Below are 26,333 nucleotides of genomic sequence, written 5' to 3' on the forward strand. Positions count from 1 at the left end.
ATTGAACACATTCCTCAACAACAGCATGCCATGCTCCTAAATAGCCACTAGAATTTATTTGAAAAGAGCAATACACAAACAAACAAAAAACCCCAGAAAACTGGCAAGCTAATCTAGATGACATTGGATGAACTGGAAAACTGAGACCATTGGATGCTAACCAATTTGAATTATCAGTAGCAACTAGCTTCCTTTGGAAGAGAGGAAGAAGTACTATAAATAAGTGAGGTTCTTAATTCTAATAAGTTGCATTAGTCAAACATAGGACTAGAGCTATTAGATTCTTATTAAAAGTGCCTCTTTTGAAAGAAGGCTAGACTGATGTGTTTCCGATTAGCAGTTAACCAGTGAAATTTCAGATTCTCAAAACCATGACAGGATTTTGAGCAGGAAAAACATCCCTTGGTAAAACTCAGTAAATAGTAATTTTCCAAGTGAAGAAAATAATTATAAGTCAAGAGAATTGCTTTATGGCTTTAGGGAGTTGGTTATTCTGCACTTACTGGCACTTGCATTCAAGGTGATTCCATTTAGAATGTATTACACACAGATGGTTTGATTAAACATACTGAGTTAATAGTGGCTGTATCGATATTGCCTGCCTCAGACTGGCTGCAGGCATCTTGTTTCATGGAGAAAAATGGGGTGGGCTGTATGCTGCATATCTTGACATGGTATTTAAAATTCCAGTTAAGAAATTATGTAACACACACAAATATTTGATATTTGTCTGTTGGTTTAGTTCTTAAGAAATATATGAGCCTCTTTTGTTTAAATACCTCTGGACACTGTAAGGAACCTTAGACACAAGACACATCAAGAAGCTTTAAAAAAAAGCATAAGGACAGAAAATAATAATAATATAATAAAAACAGGGACCAGGCACAGTGGCTAACACCTTTAATCACAGCACTTTCAGAAGCTGAGGCAGGTGGATCATGAGGTCATGAGATCGAGACCATCCTGGCCAACATGGTGAAACCCCAGAGGTTCAACCTCTACCTCCCAGGTTCAAACAATTCTCCCACCTCAGTCTCCTGAGCAGCTGGGTTTACAGGTGTGAACCGCCACACTTAGCTAATTTTTGTATTTTTGGTAGAGACGGAGTTTCACCATGTTGGCCAGGCTGGTCTTGAACTCCTGACCTCAGGTGACTCGCCCACCTGGGCCTCCCAAAGTCTGGGATTACAGGTGTGAGCCACCATGCCCCACCTAAATTCCCCATTTTGATATGACTCCCTCTTCACTTGAGGTATCTTTGACAACAAATAAGAAAAATGGACCGATGGCTAGTTGGAAGAAATCAAGTTTGGAAGTCACTACTTGGGAAGTGGGAGGGAGATATCAAGAATTACGGCTTTAGTTCATCTTCTCACATCCCTTTCTCTCAAATGTTGCTATTTTAATAATAGTGAGGAATTCCACCATGTTTTTTCATAAAGATTCTCTTTATATGTTCTTGTTTCATAAAATTGGAAACACCATAAAATCCAGGAGGCAACCCAATAGAGTAAATGTCCTTCCCAACATTTGGGAAAACTTATAATCTTCTTTCCGTCCATTCCTAGCTTTTATTTCTCTTCTGAAAGGCATTTCTTAAGACTACAGTTGATGATACAAAAATTCCTAGAAAAAAAATACATATATATATATATATATATATATATATATATATATATTGCTATTAGTATAATAACACCAGCTTTCTTTGGTTTAGTATTTGCATGGTGATTATTTTTTATGTTTTTAACTTTTCTGTGTTTTCATAGTTAAGGTGAACATCTTGTAAGAACAGGTTTATTTTGTTTTGGTTTAGTTTTTAGTTTGAACTCACTCTCATAATCTCTGACTTTTAAGTGAATTATTCAGTCTATTTACATTTAAATAAATTATTAATATAATTGAGTTTAAATCTACCATCTTAATATTTGTTTTCTATTTGTCCTATCTCTTCTGTGTCCATTTTACTTTGTTTTCTTGTATTGTTTTTGTCAAGAATTGTTTTTACTATTTTTCACTATTATTACTTGTGGCTGCAAAATATAAATTACAATATACATTAGCAATTACCTGAAGATTATAACATTTAATATTGACAATAGATTCTAATATAAATTTGAATACTTACCACCTTGTATGAAAATATTGGGACCTTAGTATACTTTGTCAGTCTCATTAGTTTTTGTCCCTTATCACCAGCCCTGCTTTTGTTTTTATGTATACATAAAACACATCGTAAATTATTTTTAATGTTTATTACTACATTTAATACTTTCAATATTTATTTAGTTATTTATCCTTTCCATTGCTTCTTATCCCTTCTTGCATTTTTGTGTTAACACCTGGGAGGTTTGTTTTTTACCTCTGTTTAAATATCCATTCATTCATTCATTCATTCATTTTAGTACAGTCTACTTGTTATGAATTCTGTCAGTTTGGTTTGTATGAAAATTTCTTTATTTGCCTTTCTTTTGGGTGGATTGAGATTTTTCCTATGCTTAGAATTGTAGACTGAAAGTGTCATTCCTTTGTCCTCTATCTTCTTGGAAATTCAGCTGGAATCTTATTGTTACTCATTTCCAGTTAGTACATGTATGTGTTCTTTGATCCCCTGGCTACTTTTAATATTCTCTTTTATCTTTTATGTCAATAATCTTATCAGCATGGTGGTTTTATTTGTATTTATCTTGCATGAGGTTTGCAGCAGAGTCTAAATCTGGGATGTAAGGTTTACATGTCAGCTTCATGATTTTTAAAAATATCTCCAAATATTCCTTCACTATTACATCACTTCTTTCATTTTTGTCATTCTAGACTTGAATTATATTTATATTAGTCATTATCATAATGTCCCACATGTTTTTACTTCCTTTTAAAGATTTAGTACATTTTTTATGTTCCGTGATTTAGGGTGGCTATTTTCAATTAAAGCATTTTAAAATTATTTATTCTTTTCTTGCTGTGGAACTTATCCATTGAATTTTTCTTTTCAGTATTATATTTTTTCCAGTTTTAAAACTTCCTTTGATTAATTCAGTTCTTTGGTTATATTGCCATCATTTACTTGATTTTCTTGAACATGGTAATTATAGTTATTTTTAAATCTGTGTCTGTTAACACCTATATGTATTTATTTTGTTTTTTTTAATTGTTCCTTTTGGTATCTTTGGCAATTTTAGTAGTTTTTAATTGAGTATTGGGCATTTTAGAAAGAAAACTATAGAAGCTGTGATTTTATCTTCTTTGAAAAGATTTTTTTCTTTTAATTACAGTAGGAACAGAAAATTCCAATTTACTCTAGTATGAAATATATTTAAAATTGGCTTTCATGTGTATGTGTGTGCTAGCTTGTCTATTTCTGGTTTGGTTTTTGGCTAACATATAGTTTATAGGGGCTCCAACTGAAAACCTGGATGTTTACCAAGGCTACTCTTTATTGGCAAGCCCTAAACTCCATTTTTTGTCTCCTTAGCATTGTGGATTGCCAAAAGCTTTGCTCTGATTCTCAGCTTTTTGCCTTTCTCCACTTTTGAAGCCGCAAATCCTTGAGAGAGAGAGTAATGTACAACACAGTGCTCATCTCCGTATGTTTTCCTTTTTTTCCAAATGTTGGCTCCTTAAGTCCCGGTTGCCTTGGAAGCTCTCCAGTGGTGTCAATCAATTTTCTTTCTTTCTCTTCTTTCTTCCTCCTTCCTCCTTCCTCCTTCCTCCTCCTCCTCCTCCTTCTTCTTCTTCTTCTTTTTTTTTTTTTTTTTTTTTGAGACAGAGTTTCACTCTTCTTGCCCAGGCTGAAGTGCAATGGCGTGATCTTGGCTCACTGCAACCTCCACCTTCTGGGTTCAAGCGATTCTCCTGCCTCAACCTCCCGAGCATCTAGGATTACAGGCCTGTGCCACCAATCCCTGCTAATTTTGTGTTTTTAGTACAGATGGGATTTCTCCATATTGGTCAGGTTGGTCTTGAACTCCCAACCTTAGGTGATCTGCCCACCTCGGCCTCCCAATCTTTTCTTATTTTTAAGAGTATCTAGCTTTTACATTTGGTAGGAGTGTTGGTCTTATGCTTAATAGTTGGTTATAACTAGCAGTGAAAATTTTAAATCATAACTCTCAGAGAAACCGGCTATTAGGAAATGTTATTTCCATTTTGGGTTCCTATTTTTTTAATCATAGAAAGAATATCAAATATCTTGACAAAAATAGACAGGATTTTTTTGTCATGTAAAGCTCATGACCAAGTCTTCAGCTCCAAATTTTTATGTAAATTCTTTGGCATTTTTGGAAGAAAAATATTGGCTAGCTTTATTCTTCAATTTGATCTTTCAGAACATTATCCCCCCTAAATCCATATTCCATTCTAATTTTTAATAAAATCTGGGACAAAGATGGGTATTTTTGTCAGTATTTGTTTCTGGTTATATGTGTGTGTGTGTGTGCACGCGTGTGTGTGTGTGTGTGTGTGTGTGTGTGTATAATATTTTTTATTACAGGTTGATTATCTCTTACCTGAAGGGCTTGGGACCAGAAGTGTTTCAGGTTTCAGATTTTTTTTTTTTTTTTGATTTTGGAATATTTGCACTATTCTTACTGTTTGAACATCCCTCATCTAAAAATCCAAAATTCAAGGTGCTGTGGCTCATGCCTTTAATCCCAACACTTTGGGAGACTGAGGCATGTGGATCAGTTGAGGTCAGGAGATCAAGACCAGGTTAGCCAACATGGCAAAACCCCATCTCTTCTAAAAACACAAAAATTAGCTAGACATGGTGGTACACACCTGTGGTCCAGCTACTAAGGAGGCTGAGATGGGAGGATCATTTGAACCTGGTAGGCAGAGTTTGAAGTAATCGGAGATTACACCACTGCACTTTAGCCTGGGCAACAGAGTGAGACTCTGTCTCCAAAATTATATATATATATACACACACTAAATTTAAAATAAAAATAATTCAACATGCTTCAATGAACATTTCTTTGGAGCATAACCATTGAACATCATGTCATTGTTCAAGAAGTGTCATATTTTGGAGCATTGTTGATTTCAGATTTTTGAATTAGGAATGCTCAACCTACTACTAATACTACCAACTGGAATTATTTTAAGACCTTTGTGTTTTGTGGTAAAAATTGGGTTATTCTTTAACTTTCCAAGTTCATTTCCTGTCAGAAACATAGTTGTAGATTATCAAACCACCTTTCAGGAGGTTAAAACCTATGGCCTTACCTGAAAACATGCCTTATAAAGATTTGTGTGTGATCTACTTATGACTTTGCTTTTGAAGTTCACAAAAGAGGTTGAAACAGTGTATCTCTTACTCCAGCCTACTATAACTCTGAGCAACAGGTATATTCTTACTCGTAAGCACCCTGCAAAGACTGGAGTAGCCCTAACAATAAATCTGAGTATTCTTTTCTGAATCCTGTAGTTCATTGTGATGCTGATGCTAATGTAGGTCATACCCCAAATAGTCCTCTATTTGCAGAGCTCTCCCACATTAGTACTGTGTGCTTTTCAATAAGTGACTGTGTGCTTTGGAATAAGCTGCTCTAATCTTAATATCCTTATTTCTCAAGTAAATTTATAATTCTATCTATTCTGCTTAACTCACAAATAAAATTCAAATAAGATAATGCATGTGAGAGTGCTTTGTGAATTGTCAAACTCTACGCACATGTAATGAGAGAGGCAAACCCGGGACCTGGGTAAATGTTTCCAGGTGTCTATTGATCAGAGCCATTTTCTTCTCCTGTACACATAATCACATATATCCTGGCACACCATGTTTCTAATTTCATTTCCAGGAATATTCATATAAATCAGTTTGGAAATGTGAAAAAAGATAAAAGTTATTCATTATTTACTTCCATGTTTCTTATCTTTATTTATGCTTTAGTATGTTTTCCTATGTCTTGCTTAGATGCTATTTCAATGATTATGAGTTTACTCATTTTATAGATAAAGTTACCTCAAAACATACATAAGGCCCAAAAAGGTTTAAACCCCTATTATGGTCTCATGGTGAGTCATTGTCAGAGTCTGATGAGAAATAACTCTCCTAATTGGTTTTATTGATTACTGTTGAGGCAGCATTGCATCATTGCATCACTGTAGATGAAGCACACACACAGATACACATGTCTGCCTGCATGCTCGTAAGTACACGTATGCACTCAATAAATAATTTTTCTGAGGCTGTAAGAAAGGATCTATTGTAGTTTTTGTCTCTTCTTTCATTCCTAAGTGACAGGAAAGAGGGGATTTCCTTTCCACTCGGATTCCCCTCTGTTAAAACATTACTGTTTTCTTTTTGGAGCCTTTTGCTGCCTCTCAGCATGTTTTTCTCCATCGTGGAGTTGGAATTATACTACGAGAAAATCTGAATATTAGAACGCAAGTCTGAAGATATGACCCATAGGTTTGCTGAGGAGTGGCGTAATGGCCAGGAGTGATGCTAGATGAGAGGTGGAATGCCCAGAGTGGGGAGCATGGCAAATGGAGCTGTGGAGTTCAAGCAGATGCAATGCAAAAGCCACAGCACCTTAGTGTGAGTGCCGCCATCTGAAACTTTGTCCTCAGTGGTGTGGGAAACATTGATTTGAGGTAAGCAAAAGGCAAGGTATTTAGCTGATAGTGACTTGATTATATAAACACAAAGTGGGAAAAATGTTCAGAGGCTGTTTCTGTTCCACCTTAACAGTAAAAAAAAAAAAAAAAAAAAAAAAAAGGGAAGGGGGGCTGGTCTGCTAACTAGCAAACTTTGCAAATAGAAATGGATTCCCTTGGAGAACCAAGCAGTACATAGGGCCGAGAGCCCATGGGTATATCTTTATGCAGTGTCAATTTTAATTATGGCTAAGTAATTTAAAATATTTGATATCAAACCAAACAGATATTTAGTAGAATATAATTGTCAGGGTATTTGAGTAGAATACAAGATTCCAAAGAAATTCCTGATTACTGGATGCTGTTTGAGACTCCATCCTGCAGGCTAACCAGTAAACATGATCATTTATTTTCCTCTACCATTGAAAGTACTTACATTAAAAAATACTTGAGACTCACTGGAGCATTTTTGTTGTAGAATACCTCTAGGATCTCCATATAACTCTCACAAATTCCTCCTTCCATTTTTGTCTTTTGAAGAACAAACAACAGATGTTCCCTTTTTAACTTTCTAATGCAAAGTATAGAAAGTTGATTTATTGCAAACGGATGCATTGCTTATCTTACATTTTATCTTTTTAAAGTTACTTCTCTTTGGCAGGTGTGTTTTCACCTCAGTGACCCTTCTGATGAGAGTAATCATCTTTCACTTGTTTTTAAAAGGCTTTAAAATTTTGAGTGATTCTTTCCTTAGTGTGAGACAACATGTTACATTCATGTCTAGAATAAGAAGTATTTTTATTGTACCAAATTAGCTTTGAATGAATGAACAGAAGAAGGAAGTAACTGGAAGAATGGAGAAGAAATCCATAAAGTGCTTTACATGGATTTATATATTGAAATTGACATCCTTACTTTGTACTTACAAAGGACTAAAGGCATTTGTAAGAACATTACATTATCAGACTTCAGAAACTGTTGAAAATCCAATGATTTCTTTAAAAGTGTTACTTATTATACTTTGTAAAATGATCTTTCCCAAACAGTCTTTAGGAGTTTCATGGCATGTAAGCTCTCTGAAGCATATACCCACATTAAGATCATAAGAAAAGGATGTGTACCTAGACCTTTATTTAAGGAAATCCAGAGATGGATATTAATATTAATACAGTCTCAAAAGTGAAATTACTGAAGATATATTCAGCAAATAATTTAAGAGTTCTAAATTTAAAGATTTGACATGCCTCTCCATATTGGATGAACTAATACTCTTCATGTGATTCTTACATGAGGGCAAAAAACTTTTTCTATTTAATTTTGTTGTCTAAGATTATGGTAGAATTAATATTTTTTCCCTTTTTCTGTGCTAGGCTTCTGGATACAGATGCAAATTGTACAGAAAGGGCAAGGTTCAAGTTGACTAAAAAAGAGCAACAATATATTTGTCAGTTTCAATTACTGACACCATTGCTATTAAGTAGATTTCTCTTCATCTTCCTTCCTTCTTTTATTTATTTAATCTTACAGTGAAGGAAAACCTTATTATCTGTCCTAAACTATTATAGAAGTTAGAGAAGCTGAGTTTCACATCTGATACTCACTCTACATTAATTACCAATAAAATTTGTCAGTGGGTATATGCTAAGCAGTATAATCTGCTATAAAGAGCTTACTGGCAGAAGTAGTAGGTTAAAATAGAAATGGACATTTGTCAATTTTGCAGCAGTAGCACTGGGTTTGGGGCGGGACTTTGTGTTTTTGAGACTGCTTCTTTGTACTTAGGACAAGGATGAGTCTCAGTCAGTTCCTCTGATGTGGAGGGAGGCGTTTATTGGACTAATAGATAATTGCTAAGATGCTATCAACCACTAATATTTTATGTCTTTGGCCCATACAAGTGGTGTTTCTTCATCTAGAAGTACCAGCAAGCTAAACAAAGTATAATGACAATAATCACACAAGATGAATTTAAAGTTTTACATCTACTCTCATCCAACCATTTTCACTTTTCCATCTTCTCTTCCATAGTTGTATATTTGTGAGTTATTTTAATCTCAATGTAGATACAGTCCAATCTTAGCAGGCTTTGTTAAATCTCAATTGAGTTAAGGTATACAAAAATCACCTGTAAAACTCTAAAGGGCTATTCCAAATGCAAAAGAAGCCTGTTATTATTGGCACTCTTTCTTAAATATCTTTCCATATTTCTACAAGAGAAAAAGTGTGTATTAAAAAAAAAAAAAGCAGCAGCAAGGAAAGTTTGGGTTGGGCTGTTGTGTTCAGTGAAAGCACTTTCACTAACACAGAGGACCTGCCCTATGATGCCTCTGGGAGTCCAAGAAAACACAGGCCCACCCCTTGAGATGCTAACAATCTTATCAGGTGTATTTGTTTCTCACTGCTGCAACAAGAAGTCACTACACACTTAATGGCTTGAAAAGACATAAACTGATTATCATATGGTTCTGTAGGCTAGAATTCTGACATGGATCTTGTCAGGCTAAAATCGACTTGTCAGTAGGGCTCCAATCCTTTTTGAAGCTCTAGAAAAGAATCCATTTATTTGCTGCCTTCCATTTCTAGAGGCCATCTATATTCCTTGGCAACTGGCACTTTCCTTGAACTTCAAAGTCAACAATGTTGCATTTTTTTCTGATAATTACTTCATAGTCACGTCTCCCTTCTACTCTCCTTTAAAAGGACCCTATTATTACACTGGAAACACCCAAATTATCCAGGATCATCTTACCATGCCAAGGTCCCTAACTTAATCTTGTATGCAAAGGGCCTTTTGTCATGTCATGTAACACAGTCACACACTTAAGAAGTAAGAACTTAGGTGCTTTCAGGGAGACACTGTTCTCTCCACCACAGCAAAGCAATCACGTGGACACATAATCACAATAAAACATGGTTAATGCACTTGGCCACAAAATATTATGATGGTATAACATGGGCTGACTTCATGCAGCTCAAGGTGCAGGAGCAGAAAACAACTGCTAGAGGAGATCAGGGACAGAGAGGTGATGATAGGTTGAATGGGAAATAGCCATTTGAAAAGGTGCAGAGACTGGTTTTCAACAGCAGGCAGCCCATGCAGAGAGCAAGCCTCTATTAAAATCCTACCATCCTGCCTCCTACATTACTCTCGCAATTATGTCCTTGTCACTGTCCAGCCTCTAAGAAAGGATCTGGATCTGGCATCTGCTGCAGGGTCACAGGTATGGCATCTTAACTGCATGCATCATCCCCAACATCCAGTGATCAGAGCAATACTTCACCTATCAACATACGATCTTGACACTACCTGCTCTAATCTATTGACCTAAAATATTCCTAGGATGTAATTCATTTTCTATATAATTAACAGACCTCCTAAGATTTGGACACTTGGCCGTCTTTTTCCATCCTCATTCCATGACAGTTCTCTTCACTTATCTAAAATAATGTAGGAGATTCATACAGCATCCTGGGCTGTTAGTTGGTCAGATATTGATCTGTTCATCTTTCAGAGAAATTTGAGAGGCTATGACTTACATTGAACCACATAGCTAATTGGCAACTGAACCCCTCTATTTTCCCAACACATTGTGAGGAGGCCAGCTACTGTCGAATGTTAGATTTTGTTCCTGGAGATTTCAGGATGGATTTGGGACAAACTACCTCCCTGTTCTCTGCAAATTCATTTTCCCTTTAACCATGTAACACTGGGTTTGGGGTATCTTGGGGACACAGTAGTGAGTCATAACAAGTTTAATTCCTTTTACTTCACATGTTCAATGGTCCATGTAATTACAAGGCACAGGGATTTCCTCTCTGCTGTTAAGAGAATTATCAAGTTAAGAATGTCTTGATCTTAATTAGCTTTTGCTAGGCATTTCTGATGCCCAAATAATATATGTGGCTAAATGGTAAACAATACGGATGAGGCTCACTTTCTCTTGTTTCTAAAACACTTTTCAAAGAATGTACAATGGGAATCTACATGGAAATCTTCATCTCAAAATTTTTTTAGGTAATATAAGATACGTTTTTTTTTAAGGAGGATATAAAGAGTTTAGATAAGGGACACATTTTTTAAATAAAATTAAAAAGATGCTCCTTTTGCATCTTTGGATTGTGTTGTGTTCAATTCCCTATTATTTTATTTTCCTTGCTATGCAAACTCCAGACATCTTAAAAATTAGCTATTGGCAATCTTATCAATTCTCCCGCAAGCCTGCCAAGTAATTGGATAGCTTCTCTTGTCTTTGGTTATGTCACATCTTCTTACCTCTAACATGCACTCTGTCACTTTCTGTGTTTATACAAAGAGATCTCACCTCTCAACTTCTCTATTTCTGATATTCTGCATCTGAAGCATGTATCAGAAGTTCTCTCTGTGATTGGAGAAATTAAAACTGTGTGATTATTTACTACTACATTCCGCAGTTTGGCTCAAAAACCTAGATTTACAACTTTCTAACTCTGTGAACATTGTCAAATTTCTGGCTGGGTTAATTTTCTAATTATATATATGTGTGTGTGTGTGTATGTATATTTATGTATGAATATAAATATATATAGATTTATGTGTGTATTTACATAAATAAAATTAGTGCATTAATAATAGATTTGCATGATTTTCAAAGGATGATGTCAAGTCTTGTTTATAAAATTCTTAGTGTGTTTGCCAAGTGAATAATGGCTAAATGATCCCTGTCACTCTTATTACTGTTGTCACTACAACCAGCATGGTGACTGCATATGGGAAGACTCAGAGCAGACTATGAGGACCAGAAAGAGAAGAATGCATTCTTGTGTTATTACCAGGCATTAGGTTGCTTTTTGCAAGCTGGCAGCTATAAAGTATTCTGGGATGCCACCATCTGAACGCTGAGGGCCTAGGACCCATCTCCAGAGGGCATGTCTGCAAGTGGGTTATATGCCACACAACTGGAGAGAGGGAAGGCCAATGCATTGTGAGGGCCAGGCATTTGGAGCAACGTAACTGGACTGCAGGGGCTCCTGTAGAGGAAGAGGCACAAAGCACCGGGTAGTGAGTCTTCCCACACAGAATACTCACCTCTCTGTATTATGGTTGCCAGGTTCACAGAAGATGTGAATTACAAATTCAAATTTAGTTTCCTGTAAAAGTTACAGTGAAAATACATAGCAAAAGAAGAAAACATTTTAATCTCAGCTTAGCGTCTACTACAGGCCAGAAAAAAAGTTATGAAACCAGCATCCACCAGATCTCAGTGATCCTACCTTGATGAGGTAGACGTTATTTCCCTGGTCTTCTTATCAATGAGAAAAAAAAAAAAGGCTCCTGAAAAATGAGGCACCTTGTCCAACTCGGGGGGCTGGTGAGGGAGCAGCTGACTCCATCTTTGCCCCTGCTTCAAGTTCTTTCTTCCTCCACTCCCAATCCCATCTTACCTGGAGTCAGTGCTGCAGATGTCTGAGTGAGGCCGGTGGAATAACACGTGTTTCTGAGCCTGGACGTCTTGCTGTGTGTAGCATAGCTGGGGAAACACTCAGCTACAGGACGCTTTGACCTGTCTGCCTCCATGAATGTACAGAAGCGTAAATTCTGCTCTCCAACTGGGAAACATTTTGTTCCCACATGGAGATTGTGTGAGAGTAGAGCGTTGTTGATACATATTGTTGTAACCTATTTTCTTCTGTCCTCACTGAGATCTGAGGATTTTTATTTAAAGTTCTGCTTTTCTGGGATGACCTTAGGAGCTATAGATTTCATTTTCCTGGAGAGACTTAGAGGAATAGAAGCTGCAAATGGTTCTCCCTGGCACACTGCAGTGCAAAGCAGACAGAAAGGTTTTTACAAGTCCTGAGCAGTCAGCATTAGTTAGTTTTCCAAGAACAACGTTCTTCTCAGGTAAGACTGGAAATGCTTTTCACGAATTTAACTTAGAGGCAGGATACAAGTGTGTACTGGTTAGGAAAGAAATAAAGTCATGAGACAAAAGCACCCAAACCTCCCCAGCAAGGCTCTGAAATATGCAGAATAGTAATTCCTATCTTGTATGGAAGCACTGGTGTAAGTCAAAGTCATATCAGAATTTAACTGTTACATTTTTTAGTATAAAGGAGCCATGCCTTTTGTTTTGTTTTGGTTTGGTTTGGTTTTGCTTTTGTATTGTTTAAATAAATTGAGTTTTAGAACTCAGCAAAGATAGTTTGATAAGATATCATAATAAGGGAACACAAAGACCGGTTCTTGATAGGAAAGATTAGAGACTATTTTATAAATGGGGATATTTAAGCTAAGCCTTGATATAGGGCAGTGTTTTGACAGGTGTGGAGGCCTAGGAAATCATCTGAATAAAGACGAATATGATAAAAATGCGTGAGTATAGGCAAAGCAGCACTACAAAGTATTCTCAGAGCCCAAAACATGTAGAGATTAGAATCAACTCTCATTAGGCAGAAGATGCGCGTTCTCAGATTTTCTTTATATATTATATGGGGTAGGTTAAAGATGGAAATAATAGACTTTAGAAGTTTCTAGGGTAAAAAGTACATGATAAAGTTTTCTTACTCTTTCCTTTATCTGACAAAACATCAGCTTGACCATTTGCTTTGGCCAATGGTTTGCAGTCTATTTCCCAATGTGGAGATGGACACATTTATTCAGCTGTTAAGTTTATAAATGTCTTGTTTTTTTTTTTCATATTTATGTATCACATTAGTAAAGTCAGGTGTATCAAATAGCTCTATAATTCCTTTAAACTTAAAAATCTAGAAAATGTATCATAGTACTTAAATGTTGAGACAGAGAGTTTATATCAAATTCCTTTCTTCAAATACTTCAGTGGATGAGAAAAGACAAAAACTATCCTGGGGTCAGGTGTTACAGCTCAGATTTTTCTCATCATTAGCTTAGTCCTCCTAAGTGAAGCCTGTCTGGTCTCTAAATTGGGGAATGTGGCAGTTGAACTTTATTTTTTTAATTGGCAATCCCTCTATTAGTCTGTTGGGGCTACCTTAACAAAATATCACAGACTGGGTGGCTTCAATAACAAATGTGTTTTTCTCACAGTTCTGAAAGCTGCAAGTTCAAGATCAAGCCATTAGCATGCTTGATTTCTCCTGAGGCCTCTCTCCTTGGTGTGTAGGTGCTGTTGTCTCCTCCCTGGGTCTGCATGTGGGCTTTTACATGCAGTTGTCTGAGATCCTAGCCTCCTGTTCTATAACAATACCAGACACATTGGTTTAAGGCCCAACCTAATGACCTCATTTTAACTTAATTATCTCTTTAAGGGCCCTGTCTGCAAACGTAGTTTATTCTGAACGTTGAGACTTCAACATCTGAGTTTTAGGGAGACACAATTCATTGAATAATATTCCCTTTGAGGCTTTCACACCATCAGACACAAGTAGAAATGTATCTTTGAAGAAATGTCTTGTGGTACTCTATCAGAAGGTGATCTTGAAAAGACATAGTCCTTTACACTTGTCTGCCTTTGAGTTGATCCAGGAGATGTTCATGTTCGATGCAAGAATGCATTTCAGAAAAATGTTGACAGAGACTTGAAGCTTTGCTATTTTCTATTAATGATCTTGTTATATCATCCCATCATAAAGCAACAGAGTAAGCTTGATTAAAAATTATTTAAATCAACCCCTTGTGGAATTGTCAGTAGGAATCATATTGAATTACCTGAAGTCATAGAATTTTTTTAAAAAGCCTCCCATTTCTTGAGCACAGACTTTAAATTTTACACACGCATGCACACACACACTTACATATGTATGTTTATGTGTATGTATATGCACACAGAAAATGCTACCATTCTCCACAGAAAACCTTAAAATTTCAGAATTAGAAATATAGAAACACAGTCAAGCAGTTATTCAGGTTAAAATTTTAACATTTATCTTATCAAGCATCCGTTGTGTGAAGCATAGGTTGCCCCTATCAGCAGTTACCAGTGTTCTCTAACATGCGACCTCAATGGGTCACTTTTTCAGAAAAAGCCGAGAAAACAGGTTTGCTGTTTCTCTAATGTTCAGTGTGCAAACTTCTAGCTTGAATTTATGTGTGCCCAGAGCTGCCTGCAGACTGCCATCAGCCTCATCTACCATTATCCCCAAAGCATCCAAACACATCTGTCTTCAAAATGACTTTGGAATTCCTCCCAGGAGGATATCTCCTTACCTGAAAAAGGTACTTCATTCCACCATTCACATCTTGACCATCCCTGACTCAGTTTCATCTCACTTTCTCTCCAAAGCCTTTCATTAACCACCTGGATCAAAATGACCAGATGCTAAGATTTGTATCTATAGCGAGCATTTTTATTGTTAATTTTTTGATACATAATGATTGTGCATATTTCTGAGGCACATGTGATATTTAGATACATAACTATGTGTAATGATCAAATCAGGGTAACTAGGATATCCATCTCCTCAGACATTTATTATTTCTTTGTGTGGGGAACATTCCAAATCTTTCTTCCAGCTATGTTGAAATGTACAATAAATTATTGCTAACTATAATCACCCTAATGTACTATTGAGTACTGGACCATATTCCTTCTATCTAACTGTATTTTTGTGCCCATTAAACAACCTACCTTCGATATTTTCCCCATTCCTTCCCAGCCCCTGCTAACCACCATTCTGCTATCTCCATGAATTCAACATTTTTAGCTCCCACAAGAACATAAGATAGCTGTCTTTCTGTGCCCAGTTTATTTCACTTAACATGAGGTCCTCCAGTTCCATCCATGTTGCTGCAAATGAGAGGATTTCACTCATTTCTATGACTTAATAATATTCCATTGTATATTATATAAATTCCATTATACATGTGCATATATGTGTATATATATACACATATATAATATATACATTTCTATTATACATATATAACATATATTAATATATATAATATATAATATGTATATAATCACATTTTCTTTATCCATTCATCCATTGATGGCCACTGACCCCCTGTTTTGACTTTTGTGACTAGTGATACAACAAACGTGAGATGGCAGATTTTTTTTTTAAATATACTTACTTTTTTTTAGATATATACCCAGCAGTGGGATTGCTGGATCATATGGTAGTTCCATTTTTTATTTTTTGAGAAACCTCCATACTGTTTTCCATAGTGACTCTACCAATTTACATTCCCACCAAAAAGTGTATGAAGGTTCCCTTTCTCTGCATCCTCCCCGGTGTATGCTGTTTTCCTCATTTTGGTAATAGCCATGTCAACTGGGGTGAGATGGTATCTCATTGTTGTTTTGATTTGCATTTCTCTGATGATCGGTGATGTTGAACATTTTAAAAATATAACTGTTGGCCATTTTTATGTCTTCTTTTAAGAAATGTGTATTCAGATCTTTGCCCATTTTAAAACTGGGTTTGTTATTTTGTTGTTGTTGAGTTGTTCAGGTTTCTTAGATATTCTGGTTATTAATCCCTTGTTTAGATGGATAGTTGGCAAATATTTTCTCATTCTGTAGGTTGTCTCTTCACTCTGTTGGTGGCATCCTTTGCTGTGCAGAAACTTGTCAGCTTGATATAATCCCATTTATTTATATTTGCTTTCCTTGCTTACATTTTTGAGGTCTTGCCCCCAAAATTCTTGCCCAGACCAATGTCCTGAGCAATTCTTTAATGTTTTCTTCTAGTAGTTTTAAAGTTTCAGGTCTTACATTTAAATCTTTAATACATTTTTTACTGGATTTTTTTAATATAGTGAAAGATAGGGATGTAGGCTCATGCTCCTGCTTATGAATATCCAGTTTTCCCAGCACCATTTCTTAAAGAAAGTGTCCTTTCCCCTAAGTGTGTTCTTGGTCACTTTGTCAAAAATGAGTTTGTGAACAAGAATGTGTGGATTCATTTCTGGCTCTCTATTGTGTTCCGTTGGTCTATGTGTCTGTTTTATGCTGGTATCATGCAGTGTTATTTATTGTGGCTCTGTAGTATATTTTGAAGTCAGGCATGTGATGCCTCTAGGTTGTTCTTCATAGCAAGCATTTTATAGTTAGTTGTAAATGATGATCATCTTCCTTGACCAGTGACATTATATGAATTACTATTAAGTGTTTTTCAGTGCTGACCTGTTTTCCATGTAATGCATCCTGATGGCCACATAAAACTGTAAATATTTTCAGGAAGAAGACAACTTACACTTTCTAGTAGATTTGGATCTTAACATTGTATTTTCATAGAGCTGAAACTAAATGAAGAGTTTTTAATTGGTTTTCACACACATGTCCTGAAGCATTAACCTGAAATTTTAAACCTGGTTTAAAATGTTAGATTTTCTATCCCCTGCACAACTGTATTATAAAATTAAAGAAAACAAAAACAGGTTATGGGCATACATAGTTAGGTGATGTTCCTGAGTGTGGTATTTTAAAGTTTTGCTCTTTAGTTTCCTCTTGGCATTAACTCGAAACCAGGCTCGTTGAGGTCTAGCTGCAAACCTTCCAGATCTTGTCCTTCTCTGCAGCTTCAGGTTTCTCTGGCCTGTGGTTCTCCAGGACCCTGCAGTTTTTGTTCAGAGGCCTGTGCTGGATCAGTGACACACAAAAAATGGCTTTTGGGTAAAGGAAAACTTCATGTACTGAGCAGAGCTGAAAGGTGAATGTAAAAATATAGAACCCCTGGGGATGAGGAATTCAGTGGTTGCCGATGTCATTCTAAAGAAGTGTGCCAAAACGTGTACTAAGTAGTGCCTTTCTCTGCATTTTATTTCTTTTTTTAGAAATTAAAAGTATGGCTCTGATGCCAAAGCTACAAACCATAAATCTAATTGAAGTGAAGGACTTAAATGTACATTCGGGAGAGCTGGGGGAAGGCAGAAGGAGGATCTGTTTCTGAATCACCTCGCCTCTTTCTCTTCCTCCCTCCCACCCTGCACCCTGAAAGCATGTCCACACCGTGGGATTGCTTGTTAAATTAGCACGCTATGACTATGTAACTATATTTGTGAAATAGAGTCAAATTAAAATGGAAAGAAAACAACTGAAATACAAAAAAATATGAAAATAAAGTAGAATCCATAATCTAGTGCAAATGTTCTTCCAGCTCAAACCACCTCTAAAATAGTCTTGGCCTGCCTGTAGCTCCACATCTCACAGTTTACTTTATGAAGTATCAAAACATTCTCAAACTTTTGACTGTGATAGGTTTCCATGTTTTAAAACGTTTACTCTAATAAGCAAGGTCTGTCTGTTTGCTTTTAAGAATTTGGTTAGAAATTGTTTCTTTTTCTCTTCTCCATTCCTTTACTTATGTCCACCCTTCCTCACTTACTAATTATTCATGGTCCAGCCCCTAAGAAGAAAGGGGCAGTGTTTTCCACATTTTACTTTGTGTGTGTGTGTGGGGGGGGGTGTGTGCACACGATTGTGTTTGTGCGTGCGCACGTGTGTGTGTGCACACACCCATGTTTGTGTTTGGTCAAGATGAGGTAGAGAGACAGAAATACTAAAGTAGTCCTTTTCAAATGATAATAAATTTCTACCTTTTAAATAAAGTATGCTTTTTTTCTCATGAATTTTTTTAAAGCAGCAATTACTTTCCCAATTCCTGCAGCAAATAACCATCCAACTTCAACACTTTCAGTGACAGGGAACACATTACTTTTTGGGAAAAGTGATTCTTTCACAGGATAGCTAAGAGTATTGGATATTTTATTGTCCTTTTTGATTTATTTATTCATATATTAATCATGTATTTATTGAGCATCTACTATATGACAGGCCCTGTTCTAGGCACCTGGAATCTAGCAGTGACCAAAGGAAGAGCAACCACTGCCCTTATTTATGTTCTGTCTTGGCATCACTCTACTTATTTTTTCTGATTTTGTCTTCTGAAGCAAAACTAAATAATTCCACTCCCCTGTTTTTGGGACAGCCCCACGAATTTTTAAATATGATATTTCGCCATCTTCAGACGAAACATTTTCTTACATGGTTTTCCTCAGGCATACCCTGTCCGTCTCAGTGCCTCTTTATTGTGTGTTTGTATCGGGGTGGTCTGAGAACACTGGGATCCCCACCTAGAGCAGAGCTGTGTGGTACCTGGGCAGCATGAGACACCAGACCTCAGGGTCTTATATATTCACACCATCATTTTCTTTTTGTGTTGCTCTTGCAAAAATCACACAGTGACTCTCTGCCTTCATTTCCTTATCTTTTTTTTTTTTTTTTTTTTTTTTTTTTTTCCCTTGAGGTAGAGTCTCACTCTGTCACCTAGGCCAGGCTGATGTTAAACTCCTGATCTCAGGTGATCCGCCAACCTCTGCCTCCCAAAGTGCTGGGATTACAGGCGTGATCCACTGCGCCCAGTCTCATTTCCTTATCTTTAATGTGAGGAAGCTAACGCTAAGTAACTCAAAAAGTCACTATGCATATTAAGTGAGTTAGTATTTCCAAAAACAACACTTAGAGTCGTTCTGGCCCAAAGTGTATGCTCAGGAAATGATAGCTATTATTCTTACTATTGTTATCATTCATACTGGATATTACCTTTCTGTTTATACAGCCTAATTGTTTTAGGACTCACATCATGCTGTTGTCTTACTGATGATGTGGACAATAGACAGCAATCTGCTTTGGCTATAAATTCATTTCAACTCCTAGTAAAACTCTTGGGACAAAGTAGATAAACAATAGGCCAGGCATGGTGGCTTGTGCCTGTAAGCACTTTGGGAGGCCAAGGTGGGTGGATCACTTGAGGTCAGGAGTTCGAGACCAGCCTAGCCAACATGGTGAAACATTGTCTCTACTAAAAAAAATACAAAATTAGCTGGGCATGGTGGCATGCCCCTGTAGTCCCAGCTACTTGGGAGGCTGAGGCAAGAGAATTGCTTGAACCAGGGAGGTCAGAAGTGGCAGTGAGCCAAGATCATGCCACTGTACTCCAGCCTGGCAACAGAGTGAGACCCCTCTCAAAAAAAAAAAAAAAGATTAATTAAGGGTGATGTTATGAACTGCCTTTCTAAAAGTGTAGGTCTTTCTTTTTTTTTTTTTTTTTTTTGAGACGGAGTTTCGCTCTTGTTACCCGGGCTGGAGTGCAATGGCACGATCTCAGCTCACCACAACCTCCGCCTCTTGGGTTCAGGCAATTCTCCTGCTTCAGCATCCCGAGTAGCTGGGATTACAGGCACGCACTACCATGCCCAACTAATGTTTTGTATTTTTAGTAGAGACGGGGTTTCACCATGTTGACCAGGATGGTCTCGATCTCTTGACCTCATGATCCACCCGCCTTGGCCTCCCAAAGTGCTGGGATTACAGGCTTGAGCCACCGCGCCCGGCCCCTAAAATTGTAAGTCTTAATAAATAAAATTGGTAAAGTGACTCCACTTCCTGGTGATAGAATATGCAGAAACATTGGGTTTTGGAGATGCCTATAACTGGTTGCAACCGAATTCAAGACTAAATGCTACAGTATCCTTCCTGAAACTTTCACACTGCTTTCCAGGAGTATTTTTTTTTTCTTTCTGCTCATAACATCTGGTTTAAATGTTTTTCCTGTCTAGTTAAAACTTACATGAAATGCTTGGCTTTATAGGTATTATATCTCCGAATGCCCCCACTTTTCTTCTTACCTTGCTGCTGGGGAGATTCTGTAGGGAGGATTGGAACAAAAAACCTGTTATCACTCCCATTTTTTTTCCAGAAGCAGCTGGAAGACAAATGTCTGGGAAAGAAGCTCAGAAGGGAACAGAGCTCAGATGTTTGAAATAAAATGGAAGTCACTTTAAAGTGTTTATCACTGGCATTTCCAACTATCTACCCTTTAGGTGGAGGTCTCTCAATAGTTCTAGATTTGAACAGACAAGAGGAGTGATACACATGCTTCAAAATGTTGCTTCTTAAATGTACCAGCCTCGACTCCGAGGGAAGACTAGATCCGTCCTTCTCATGAGCAGTTATTTTCTTAAATTCATCCACTGCCTCTTTTTCTTTTTAAACATAAAACATTTTTTTAAATGCTTCCTGGCTGTAAAGCAAATGTATGAAAAAAGAAAACAGAAAATGTATTTTTTCAGATAAAGTTCCCAGTTTACTGCTCTATTTGACTGAAGAAAATTGATAAAAGTTCACATCGGGCATACTTCTTGTTTTCATGGTTAATGCAGCATCCTGATGGCAATATAACTTTCACTGAAAGGCTTTTGATTGTGAATTTTATTAAATAGTAATGCACTTTAATTTCAACAGATGTCTTTGGTTAACATCATACTTTTTGTCATAGTAATTCTATATTTCAGACAGTGTAATGACAGCCGAAGAACAAATTAATGTGGTCCGCTATAGGTTTAACTGGCTGTGGAAAATTCTGTGAATGAATCGAACAGCAATTGTTCTTCAGATTCCCTAAATTTAGGGACTCCCATTTCCAGCTTCTGAAAGGAGAAGTGAATCATTCTTCGTAGTGATTGAGCTAAATATGTTAAATCTATGAACTAAGTTTAACATAACACTGTATCTACCATTGAAAACTGAACTGTATTTAGGTAACAATTAAACTGAACCGTCTCACATTTCCCTCTTTAGATGACAACAGCATTTAAAAACTTACGTAAAATGCTCTTTGCTTAATAATCTGGGAAATATTGGCTCTCTCAGCTGGCAGCCTCGTCCTTACTAATGTGTGTGTTAATAGAAGAAAACATAAAAGTTCCTCCAAGTACCGTGTCTTTTAGTGTTTGGTGTTATTGACATATTAACAAGGAGTCTGAAGATGAGTAACACACCCGCATCTGTCAATGCCACAGATGCCACTGGGACGAGACGCGAGCACACCCAGACAGAACACACGGCTTCTTTGCCTGCGTGCTTGTGTTCTGGGATGGAGCAAATGGAATCATTCACAGATCAGGAATCGCTGGCACAGTAGAAAATCAGGAAAGCTTTTTCTAGACGTGATTGTAGTGATGGATTGACTTGGACCCCAAATGTTGTCCCCAAGGATGCGTAACTTTTCTTACTTAAATATGCACAAGAATTTTGCTAATTATTGTATGTCACAATGACATAATTGATATTTAGAAATTAATTTTTAAAATATGTAATCACAATTTAAAAATAATAAATTAGTAGGCCAAAGCACACAAGGCTTTGTAAGTGATGAATAACCAAGGTGGGACAATAGAGCTGATATTTTGACCATTTTATTGTCCATTTCTGGATTCTGTGGGCCGTGAGCGCTCTGTTGTGCCTCTGTTATATTAGAACTTTGCAATGAGAAAATTTCATTGGACAATAGTGTTGGAAAGAGTGCTTTTGTGAGTTCCAAAGATTTCCTTCCTTCTGCAGTTTATGTACACTGGATATTCAAAAAGCTAGTGAGAGTTCAACTGTGTTCTAGGAATCCCGAGACGTTCCTATTAGGGCTGCTCCTCAGAGATAAGGGTCGGGTATTACGCAGGATTCTTCCAGTCTCCCTTCCAGTTAACGATCTCTTCAAACACTTTTCCTCAGCAAAGTCTTTGCCCACAGTCATTCTCTTAATGTACATTACCTAGAGGAAATCTTTTAGCTGCAATAGTTTTGGGGAAAAAAGCTTAAAATTATCGGTGTTTCCAATTTGAAACTTACGTTTATCTTTAGCTCGAGCACGCTCTTCTCCAACTCTTAAATACAATACAAAAAATGCATTTTGCCTCAAAAACCATTTAGGACTTATGTATAGATGCTTTAAAAAACAAAACAGAAAGTAATTTTGGTTCAATAAATAATAGTTGAGTGTCTGTTCTGTGGAAAGCACAGTGAGAGGTTATTTTGAGTAATACGCAAATTATCGAGGGATTTATCATTTATTTGCCAAGCAGAAAGATGTGCGAACCCACTCATTTAACACGTGGCTAATTGACGGAAAGCCACATCGCGGTTTTTCTCCACTCCTCAATAAACAGCAAACCCTTTGAGGGCAAGAGCTATTTTTTTTTTCTTTTTTTTTTTTTTTGGTTTGGTGTTTTTTTGTTTTTGGTTTTTTTTGAGACAGAGATTTGCTCTTGTTGCCCTGGCTGGAGTGCAATGATGTGATCTCGGCTCAACACAGCTTCTGCCTCCCAGGTTCAAGTGATTCTCCTGCCTCAACTTCCCGAGTAACTGCGATTATAAGCACGTGCTACCACATCTGGCTAATTTTGTATTTTTAGTAGAGATGGGGTTTCTCCATGTTGGTAAGACTGATCTCGAACTCCTGACCTCAGGTGATCCACATGCCTTGGCCTTCCAAAGTGCTGGGATTACAGCTGTAAACCATGTGCCTGGCCTGTTTGTTTTTAATGCAAGACGCTAGTGCCTGCAGGCATAAGATGCTGATAGACAGAGAAGTGGTGGAGGGCTATTCTAGTCTGTGGAAGCAGTGTTAAAATTTAACACACATAGTAGTACATTGGATTGGGACCGTGAGTTGGGGAATCACTCTGAAGTAGCTAGAACCAGGTTTCCAGAGGGAAGGGGTTCTCGAGGTAGCATTGGGTCAATCCATGAAGGAAATTGAATGTAATCTTAAGGGATAAACAGGGATGGCAAATTTTCATATGCCTTTAGTTTTATCTATCATTTTCCTTAGTGTCCCTATTCCACCTTTATTTTCTCAGTCCTTTGGAAAAGTTCCTGGGCAGGGTTTATTTTTGTGGTTGGATTATATGATAATGCATATCTTTAAGCAAATTATTCACAATACTATTTTCTGCTACTGGGAGTGCCAAAATCTAATTAGATCTGCCACATTTTTTTCTGCCAAAAAAAATGTATATCACAAAAGTTGTTTTTACCCTATAAAAATGTGTGATTTTCCATAGCTAATAGAAGAGAACCTACGTTTAGGAACCTACACTGATAACCAATTAGTACTGAGATTTATGTGTATATAAACATAGTTTGTATGATGTATATACATTAATGTATTTGCTACAGAAAAACATATGTCATAGTGTACATTTTTCTATTTAAATCATGATTTAAAATATATACACCATTTGATGGGTTATCCTGATTCTTCTTTTACCAGTCTGCACATTTCATGAAAATCATTTATGACAGTGATTGATTTAATTGAACCCGCTTCTGAGAGAACGAGTGTTTTAATTAAAAATGTTGGGTATTTTCCCTCTGAATCTGAAGGCATTGGGCTGATTTGCATTTCTTTCAGTTCTGAGTGTTAAGGGTAATATATTATGAAACATCTTTTTTTATTGATATGTACGCACATTAGTTTCCATTATGTCTATTTTAATTAAAATCAGAGATCATAGTTTTTTGCAAGGATTATCTTCAAAACATTTTTAGTAAAATTATCAGCCGTGCTAAATAGAAATAAAAGACAAAACTGGAGGAAAAGGGGAATTAAGACAGGCAAAGAAGAGAGACTACGTTTTTATATTTTCTAAAGCAGAGTAGATATTCCGAGCCCAAATGTTTTAGAAGAGAATAAAGAACTCTAATAATTTTATGAACTAAAAAGTGTTTGGCATTTTTGCATGCCTAGCTAAAATATAAGTATAGGACTTCAGCTATTTATTCATTTTTCACTTATTCATTGGGAACCTGTATTGTAAGAGTTTGGGGTACATCAGTATTTAAAACAAAAATACGTGTTCTTGTCGGATTTATATTTAACATTTTCTAGAAAAATATTATGCAAGCCTTCTTATTCCATCCATTTATTGACAGATGTACAGAACACATTTGTCTCACACATGTAATATTTTCACACTTTTATATCTGAAGGTATTATGTGTATTTAGGATGAGGTTTCATTTTAATTATGGTACCAATATTTCAGGCTGTCTTTACATTTTCAAACTCCTTTGCCTGATTTCATGTTAGATTTCAGTAGTTCATCATTTGTTTTTGTTACTAGTTTTTGTACTTGTTTTTAACCAGATAATCCATGTAAGAGAAAAATCTCATCTTTGTTACTGGTTTGGTGTTTATTTTTGCTTATTTTATTAGTATCATCTCTAATGCATATTATCTCTATGAGATTTTCCCCCATAAATGATTCTAACTTCAGTTAAACTAGATAATATAACTTATAAATCTACTTAAACAGGAACACATAAATTGCTACACATTCACCTATGATACCATAAAATTGTCTGAAGGAAGAATTTGACCTGGTCTGAGATTTCAGGAAAGTACTCTTGAGGAAGTGGAAGTGTTGATAGAAGGAGAGTGGGGAGGAGGAAAAGGAGGTAACTACAAAGGTGTGTGAGTGTGGGTACATGCCTATTCAGATGTGCAAAGGGCCATTTTAATGTAGGTGGCCATATCTGAGGCAGATAAGGTTAAGAGAACAGTATAGATTTGGGAAATTATGAAATATTTGTAGGTAACCCAAGTGACTCAGTTGAAGCTACTTGCAGGGAATGGGTAAGGGCTATAATGAGCAGAGCCATCAGATAAGGTAGGGTCTTACTGTGGCAAGGTGCGTACATAATTCAGTGGGCAGTGAAGAGTCACTGCGTATTTCCAGATCTGATGTATTTGAACAGACAAACTGCAGGTGGGAAGACCACGTAAGAGAGGTAATGAGGGGCTGGCAGTGAAAATAGAAAAAAAAAAAAAAAGTGAAAGATACTGTGAAGAAGCATCAAAAGGAATCGAGCAACTCATGTGTTTTAAACTTATGGTACTGACTAGCAATTTTGGTGAGGTTTTAACAGGACAGATTTATGGGAAATGCGGCCAATAGAAAAGTGGGATGGATCCCAGAAGAGATTTTTAAAGATTTTTGATCCTTTCTAACCTTTGTATTTCTGCTTTGTAAACACAAATTCAGCTCTGGGTAGCAGGATTTGGGTTTAGACAGAGTTGTGGTTAATCTTCAAAATACAAGTTGGTTTTGGTTTTTGAAACTGATTGATTTGCATTTTATGTTTAGTGTTGAAGACATTTTAGTTCAATTGTTCCACTCGTAGAGGCTGCGTCAGGTAACAGTTAAGTGGGCAAGGCCCAGAGCCAAGTGCTCAAACTCCAGCTGTTGACTTAGTTATGTGCCCTTTGTCATATTATTAATACTTAATTGCTCTATGTCTTGATTTCTTCATCATCAAAGTGGGTTTCTATTAAGTAAGGTCATGGTGAGGATCCAGTGAGTTAATAATAGCATATGCTTCTAACAGTGCCTGGCACCTGAGAAGAACAAAATCAGTGGCGTTATGGTTTCTAAAAAGGAAAAACATCTAACAATATGTAACCAGATAAATCAAAATTAATTTGTTTGTATTTTCTTGAAGTTAAAGGAAAGCTCAAAGACATAATTTTACATTTTATTTGTGCTCCCTCATCCAAAGTGAGGCATAATCCCAAAGGACTCTGTTTGTGTAAGTGTGAGGGTGCGAGTGTGTGAGTGTGTAGGTGGCTTCTCACTGCCTTGCCTGATCTAGTTAATTCAACTCCAGAAGACATAGTAGCTCAAATAGGAGATCGCTTAGAAACAAGTGATGGCAGAACATAAAGGTTTTATAGAAAATTGTGAATCACTAATAATCTCAGTATTTTTTCTTGACAAGAGAATCATACAAAATTATTTTTTTTACATTTTTTACTCTTTTTGCTTTTGTTCTCTTCTTTTTCATGCTACTTATTTTCAGTGAAGAGCATAAATAAAATACAGCAAACTAAGAAAGAAATCGTTAGTACTTAGCCCAGTCAAGTATGCTGAGGAATGGGCAGACTAAGGCACAATTGTATTGTTGTCAACTAGTGCATATTTTAGGATTATGT

At 36.6% G+C, this 26,333-nt stretch overlaps 1 protein-coding gene across 3 annotated transcripts in view; it reads left to right on the forward strand.

Annotated features, from left to right (window-relative positions):
* Window positions 1-26,333, forward strand: part of FGF14 (fibroblast growth factor 14) — a 675,796-nt gene that overhangs the window by 484,927 nt on the left and 164,536 nt on the right. Inside the window, exon 1 of one of the 3 annotated variants that reach the window (XM_074387468.1) lies at window positions 4,985-6,600. The exons of the other annotated variants lie outside the window; for them this stretch is intronic. The gene's annotated coding sequence lies outside the window, so the exon portion shown is untranslated. Of the gene's footprint in view, window positions 1-4,984; window positions 6,601-26,333 lie in introns of those variants that run through there. 3 annotated transcript variants of the gene reach the window in all.

The sequence above is a fragment of the Saimiri boliviensis genome, chromosome 16 (genome assembly GCF_048565385.1).
Source record: "Saimiri boliviensis isolate mSaiBol1 chromosome 16, mSaiBol1.pri, whole genome shotgun sequence".
NCBI lineage: Eukaryota > Metazoa > Chordata > Mammalia > Primates > Cebidae > Saimiri > Saimiri boliviensis.